The 7,265-nt window shown below is 46.0% G+C and overlaps 1 long non-coding RNA gene and 4 other non-coding genes across 5 annotated transcripts; all 5 read right to left on the bottom strand.

Annotated features, from left to right (window-relative positions):
- Positions 1 to 523: 523 nt before the first annotated feature.
- LOC114228050 (uncharacterized) lies at positions 524 to 6,781 on the bottom strand. Its single transcript, XR_008556828.1, has 3 exons — positions 6,522 to 6,781; positions 4,696 to 4,773; positions 524 to 1,125 (listed from the first exon to the last, which is right to left on the bottom strand). It is a non-coding gene; the product is annotated as an uncharacterized LOC114228050 (long non-coding RNA).
- On the bottom strand, positions 3,115 to 3,193 carry MIR92C (microRNA mir-92c). Its single transcript, NR_129068.2, has one exon. It is a non-coding gene; the product is annotated as a microRNA mir-92c (primary transcript).
- MIR20 (microRNA mir-20) lies at positions 3,367 to 3,445 on the bottom strand. Its single transcript, NR_129066.2, has one exon. It is a non-coding gene; the product is annotated as a microRNA mir-20 (primary transcript).
- On the bottom strand, positions 3,670 to 3,754 carry MIR18 (microRNA mir-18). Its single transcript, NR_129067.2, has one exon. It is a non-coding gene; the product is annotated as a microRNA mir-18 (primary transcript).
- On the bottom strand, positions 3,812 to 3,895 carry MIR17 (microRNA mir-17). The gene has a single exon (NR_129069.2). It is a non-coding gene; the product is annotated as a microRNA mir-17 (primary transcript).
- Positions 6,782 to 7,265: the final 484 nt, after the last annotated feature.

Genomic DNA, 7,265 nt, shown 5'->3' with positions numbered 1-7,265 from the left:
AACCCTAGTAATCAACAAATAATTGGGTATTTAATAAAAGCCAGTTAAAAGATGTTTCATACTTTGGTTTCCTCTCTTAGCTTAAACTTCAACTTATCTATAAGTAAAAATAACTAAGTTTATAATTTGTACTTGTTGCCCTTCTTACTGGATTCTAAGTTAAAATATTAGGAACCATATCAAACTCCAAATTAAGTAAATTCAGATATGATTTAAACATCAGATTAGAAATACTATGTAGAAATTAACCTTTCTAAACAGACTGACATGAATTTAAATTCAGAGCCCTTTTACCAGTTTTATATTCTTCTTGCAAAGAAATTTTGATTTCACTTCTGCATCTGTGAAATTAGGATACAAATACAGATGCAATAGGCAGTAAATTATTAAGTTAGTAAATCACTTTGATATTTGTTGCTGCTTCCCGTATTACCTCAATAAATATGTTTCATTTACTGTAACAAAAAAGAAAAACTGTCACAACTAAGAAAAACCTTAAAATTTTTATTATGTTCATTTTGGACAATTTCTCAACAAGCCATTTAAAAATACATAACTTTATTTACATTAAATGCACTAAACAATCCAAAGAGCATGACTAAATTGCAAATACATAAATAGGCATCTCAATGTGTCTGTGGTTCAAATTATTAGGAAAACTAAGCCTTTTAAAACAAATTTTCTATGGTCCTAAAATTGATTGCATATACCCATCTTGGTTATCCTTTAAAACTCACAAATATTACATTTTACTAATGTTATCACTAAGACTACAAAGAATATTAACTTATCAAAACAAATACATTAATTCACACTTCGAAGGTGAAGTATCAAGTAGGTATTATATGTGTATTTCCAGACATACACCAAAAATTAGCCTTGTACAGAGCTCTCCTTACCTTTACTGCTCAGCCCAGAGACTCCTAACTTATCTTAATGCTAGACAAACCACACCAGGATTGTCAGTTACTAACAAGTTATTTCATTAAGTACATAAGCTTTAACTTGACAATGAATTGTTCTCCAGGCAGCTGCAGGTTTCATTTTGTCAGGAATCATTCTGTAGGACTCTTCCAAGTGTAGGGAAAAACCCACGTCTGGCTTGCTCTGCTTAGACATGTTGGCCTGTAAAATGAAGATCTCCAAGAATTTTTAGTAAAATCACTATCTCACAAAGGATAATTTGTAAAACTTTAAGTGCTTTCCTTTTAAATATAAATTAGAAGTTTGTATGTGCATGTAGAACATGTGAAATAGAAAGGTTTATATTTTTTTCTGAGTTTTAATGCTCTCAAACCTGAAGCAATGGGTCAGTACCTTAAGTCTTAAGCAATTTAAAGGTTAAAACAATAAAAGGCCATGCTCTTTCTCCCCAGGTCAACGAGAGATGAGAAAGTTTCAGCTACAGCAAACTTGTTCACTTATTCGTATCAAAAAATTATGGCTAAATTAATGGCAATCTTTATATTTGCACAGTCTTTTGTTAGTGTCTAACAAAGTGTTCAGCCCCCCCTGAAAACTCCAAAAGAAATTATATACTGTTAACTTGTTTAGTAGATATTAAGTCTTGATTAAAAGTCCTGTTAAGTTCTAACCACAAGTACTAGAGGTGTAATGTCTCGGGAGAAAGAGTTAACCATTTTAAAGATTTTGTTATTAAAATTTGAATTACATTTTAGCATATTAGAGAAATCATCTGGCAGGCTTCTTATCACTGTTCCACTTTAAACCACAATGCTAGAGGTATTTCCCCCAAAGCTTTAAAATACAATTACATGGTTTGGTACATGTAAACATCACTTTCCCCCCTTGTAACCATAGCATAGTAAGTTATACTAACATTATGTAACTTTACAAAATATTTAAAGAAATGTCAGAATAACCCCAAACAGAATAATATCTAATTTTTCCCCAACACAAAGGTTTAAGAACACTCAAAGGACAATTAGATTTGTCTTATAAATCACTGCATGGTTCTTACTATTTTCTCATTCTGAAAATTTACACCTTTTAATAAACTCCAGAACTGTGAAACTCTTACCTTTCTTCTATTCAGGGATCCATAATTAAACTTCTTTAATTTCAAGAGGCTTAAATTTTCTTGTTAGACTTAATATATATTTTTAAATGTTTTATAAATTTATTAGGTGGTATAGTAAGGTTATGAAAATTTGTTTCCTATTACTAAAATTCAGTACAGGCACAATTTTAACAACCAATCTTTTCAAATCTGATCATTCCTAAGTTAACCCACATTTTTCTACACATAAGAAACATAACCTAAAGACACATGAAAAAAGGGGTAGAAATGTTGGATAAAATACTATAACTGCCACTTAAGTTCCACTCCAGTGACTTAAGTTACATCAGCCTAGAATTGTTGCAAAATGATTTTCAAATTTCCACCCAACTTCTACACTCTTGGCGATAGAGACATGTACTCATACACATACTTGTGACTCCATTTGGCACCAGTATGTCTTGTGTTCTTATTTTTAACTTCCAGAAAGCAGAGTCTAAGGATCACTAAAAGTTTATACATCATTAAAAATTACCAGAGAACTAGTATAATAACTAGCGAACAGTTTTATCATGAACTGGTAATATTGGTAAAATATTTGTTTACTAGAAAAAAAAGACAGCCTCCCTCACAAATCTACATTCCATGCTTAAACAACTTTCTTTATACACTGCTTTAAACAGAATGAAATTTTTACCAAATTTAAATACTTGAGTAGTGTACAAGTAATATAATTTATTAAATTTTAAGATAAAACATTAAGAAAGCAAAAAGGCATATCCTAATTTTACAGATTACCATGCATTTATTAAAGTAAATAACCTTTACAATCATAATGGAATGCTTGATAATCAAATAATTAGACAGAAAATATAAAAAACATAGTAAAATCTGACATACAACCCTAGTAGTGAAATGTTTTAGTACAAAAAGATGAAATTTGATTTAAGAAGCAAAGTTACATATACAAACTTCACACTGACAAATTAAAATTGCAATGGTATTTTTAGTACTTTTTATCTCTGGAACATTTAAAAGTGGAAGGTGAATCTTCAGTAATATTTAATTTTCAAAATCTTCTGGTCACAATCCCCACCAAACTCAACAGGCCGGGACAAGTGCAATACCATACAGAAACACAGCATTGCAACTGATCCCAACCTGTGTAGAAAGGGGTTTGATTTTCCCTTACTTTTCTACAGACTTTTCACTACCACAGTCAGTTTTGCATGGATTTGCACAGCAGAATATCACACAGCTGGATGCAAACCTGCAAAACTAACCATAGAACAGTGTTCAGTAACTGGACAGTTTGACTGGGCGACAGGCCGAGGCTGGAGTTCTACAGCTAGCAGTACTTTAAGTGCTCATAATGCAGTAGATAACTAAACACTACCTGCACTATAAGCACTTTAGTGCTACAGAAGCTGTCACATCAGACACACCAGGCAGATTCTACATCGACACAATAAAAGTACACAAAATTAGTAAAAATTACTTGAAGGAAATAGCAGGCCACCATCAGTTTTGCATAGATTTGCACAACTACATTCTTCTTGTAGTGCAACTATGCAAAACTAACAGAGGACTGCAAACAAAAAGCATTAAAACACCTATATACTTGCTTGGCTTGGCTTGGATGAAAACATAACTTCTTATGCCAGAAGGAGCACTTAGGGCAGTAGATGCTAATCTACTTCACTATCTGCACTAGATGCACCTTAGAACAAAAAGCACTCAACACCAGCAGGCCCTGCGCTTTAAAGCCCACCAATGGCTCCCCGAGGCAGCTGTCACCATAATGCTACAAGTGCCTTCACTGCAGTAGATGCACATATCACTACCTGCACTGTAAGCACTTTGACATTACTCTGACTGGTCACAATCTTCAGTTTTACAAGGTGATGTTCTCTTTATTCCTGCTAAATTTTAAATAAATAATTAGAATAACACCCCAAACTCTTACAGGCTATAAAACATACAAAATTTAGCATAATCCCTAATGGGGAAGAGAAAACGAGTTTAATTACCTTAAACCCGCGAGTTCCATTCAGAAGCACATTTAGACTTTAAAAATAGAGAAGTCTTTTTTTCACAAGACAATCATAATTAATCATCATTCTAATACTGTAAAACAAAGTGGTGGCTCTTCCTTTACCTTCCATTCCCAAAGGCATACTTACAAAATCAAAATCAGATTTCATATCAATGAGAATATAATTTGACTCATGTAGCTTTTAGAGGAAATCTTCACATCCACGTGGAAAAACATCTTTTCTTCTGCTTCCAATGAGCAATTATTTGGTAAACTAATTAATAAAATTACTGTTCAGGCTATACTTCAAGTGTATCAACTGGTCGATTTTATATATCCCACTTAAATTATTTTTAAATCTTGGGAACACTACAGATTAGATTTTATCATCCAACTTAAAGCAGTTCTAAAATTACATTTGTAAACTGTGCATCAGTTTCCAAAGATTTATAAAGATATCTGGATTGTACTTTTACTAACTTAAAAATTAGCTGACCCAGAGTTGATTTTCTAGAAAATGTAAATGGTCAAACTACCCATTTCACCCTTTGAAAAACCCAATTCCACCTTAAATTATTCAAATTAAAGTCAAGAGAAAGTTATTTTTAAGAAAAGTTAAAGAAAATTAGAATACACTCACCCACTTGCGAAAACTTCGTGTTCAGCAACTATCCTTAGGAAAAGCTCTTGGTGCAGTTAGGTCCACGTGTATGAATGACTGGGATGGGAGGGATAGGGAAAAAACACAAATTTACTACCACCGTCCAAATCCGTATTTAAATTTGTTCTTTTCCAACCCCTTTATGTCAATTACACTCATCAAAAAAACCTAAGATAGCCCAGCAATACTAGCGGAGTTTAAAAGACCAACAATGTATGGGTGAAAATTCGTAAGATAAAAAAAGTTGAAAAATACACAAGTATTAGATTCACATCTTATTTTAAAAGATCCTGAAAGACTCCAGTATGATCGACAGCAATCCTAACCTCTACTGCACAGTTCCTACGGGAGGGAGAAGCAGCAAAGGGACTATTCTTCCCCACCCCTCCCCCAATCTAGACCTCGTGGCTGCAAGCCGGGATAAAGAGTTGTTTCCCCCACGATGTGGTCGGGGTGGCAGGAGGCCGATTTCCTCTCGTGGCGATACTGCTCAGACGAGCCTGCCCCTCTCCAGCTCCCGTCCTCGGCTCCCGTTTAGGAACAGAAAAGGCGGCACGAACACCGGAGACTGCAAAGTGCCCGCCACGCTCATGGAGCTCAGGCCGGCAGCACATGTCGCACAAGGGGGCGCGCGGCCGCGGTTCCCCGCGCGGCCGCCAGGGGGCGGTGGGTCAGAGTCAAGTGTGGCCGGACGCGGCAACCCCCGCCCCCCCCCGAAACCGTTTCCCGGCGGCAGCCGCGCGGCGACCGGCGGCGCCGAGGCCCGAACGCGGCGAGGACGCGGGCGCGCCGCCCCTCCTTTGTGTCCCCCCGGCTCCCCCCCCCCCCCCCCCCGAGCCCGGCCCAGAGGGGCGGAGGCTCCGCGACTGCGGTGCCCGTCGCACGCGGCCCGAGGCCTAAGCCGGGAACAATCGGCGGCGGCGGCGCGCAGTCGCCGCCATGTCCCCCGCCCTCGCCCCGCGCAGCCCGCCCCGCAGGAACATGGCGGCGCGGCCGCGGCTCCCGCCGAGCCGGCCCGGCCCTCCGTCGCCGCGCTCCCGGGCCCGCGGGCGAGCGAAGGCGGCTCCAAGCCGTCAGCAAGGCCGGCGCGGGCCTGCTGGGCGGCCGCGGCCAGGGAAGTTGCGAGTCCCGCCCGGGGGCTGCCCACGCGGGGTAACAAAGCCCACGCGGCGTGGGGGGTGGCGTCCAGGCCGCGCCGCCCGGAGCTCCCGCGCCCTCTGCCCACCCTCGCGCGCACAAAGTTTGGGGGCCCGCGGCTCCCGCCCACGTCGCGCCGCCCGCCGGCGCGCAGGTACCTCGTGGGCGCGCCCCCTCCCGGCCCGCGGCCTGCCCCATGTGCGCTGCCGCTTTGTTCTGGAGGCGCTTTAACTCTCGCCCCCGGGAGAAACTTTCCTCACCCGGGCACCCGGCGCCCCGCGCGCACCCCGAGCCCTGGCGAGGGCGCGAGCCCGGCGTGGCCCTTCCCCGAGGGGCCATTGTGTGCGCCGCGCGCCCCCCGCCCGCCGGGGCGGCCCGGGGAGGGTCTCTGCGGGTCCCGGGCGCGGCCGCCGCGCGCACGCCGCCACCTCCACCCGCCCCTTCCCGGCCCGGCCGTGCCCCTCCGCCCGCCGCGTGCAGCCCGGGGCAGCGGGGTCGCGGCTGCCACACGCCGGGGCAGCCAACGGCCCGAGACCCGCCCGGCCACGCCGCCGCCGCCGCCGCCACGCCGCCCCGGGCCCGTCGCCCCACCCGCCCGCCCTCCCTCAGGACCCGGGCCGCACACACAACAGGTTTCACTCACTCGGCGGACGGGCGGGAGGACTCACCGGGAGAAGTCGCCGCCACCATCTTCGCCTCGCCCGCCGTGGGCTCGGGCGCCCGCCTCCCCAACCCGCCCCCCGCTTTACTACGACCGGAGGCCCCAGGCCGGGGGTGCGGCCGGCCGGCCGGCCCACCCCGCGAAGGGGCTCGGCGAGGGGGCACGAGGCTCGGCCGCGCGGCGGAGGCCGTCCCCACCCCCCCGGCCTCGCCCGAGGGCGCGAAGTGGCGCGAAGGCGCGGGTCGGGCGGCGGCGGCAGCACCTCGAAGGACCATGTGGGTGAATGAAGGGCGGCGGCTCCCGCCTCAACGTAAATACGGACAAGCCCCACTCCCTCATTAGCATAAAAAACAAAGTACTTCCGACCTCCCCGCCCGCCCGCCAATCAACGCAGGCCCCGCCCACGGCAGCTCGGGCTAGGCGGTCGGGAGAGAGCGGGAGCCGAGAGCCGCTTGCGGCGCCGCACCGCCTCCCTCCGGCCGCGCTCCCCCCGCCGCCCGCCCCCCGCCGCCGCGCGGAGCGCCCGGCCGGACACCTCGCGCCACGCCCCCGCCACGCCCTCCGGGAGCCAGCCCTGCGCGCGAGCGGATCCCCGCGCGCCCGAGCCGCCCTGCACCCGCCCGGCAGCGCACGCTTCCCGCGGCTTCCCGAGAGCCCCCTTCTCCTCCTCCCGGGCACTCGACGTATATGCGGTGTGATTCCTAGGCATTACTTTCCCCGCTCTCGATGGGGTCGTGATGGTGATGAGGGG

Source organism: Eptesicus fuscus, chromosome 8 (genome assembly GCF_027574615.1).
Source record: "Eptesicus fuscus isolate TK198812 chromosome 8, DD_ASM_mEF_20220401, whole genome shotgun sequence".
Lineage (NCBI taxonomy): Eukaryota > Metazoa > Chordata > Mammalia > Chiroptera > Vespertilionidae > Eptesicus > Eptesicus fuscus.
The sequence above is the reverse complement of the archived record's forward strand: the minus strand, read 5'-3'. Positions and strand labels throughout refer to the sequence as shown.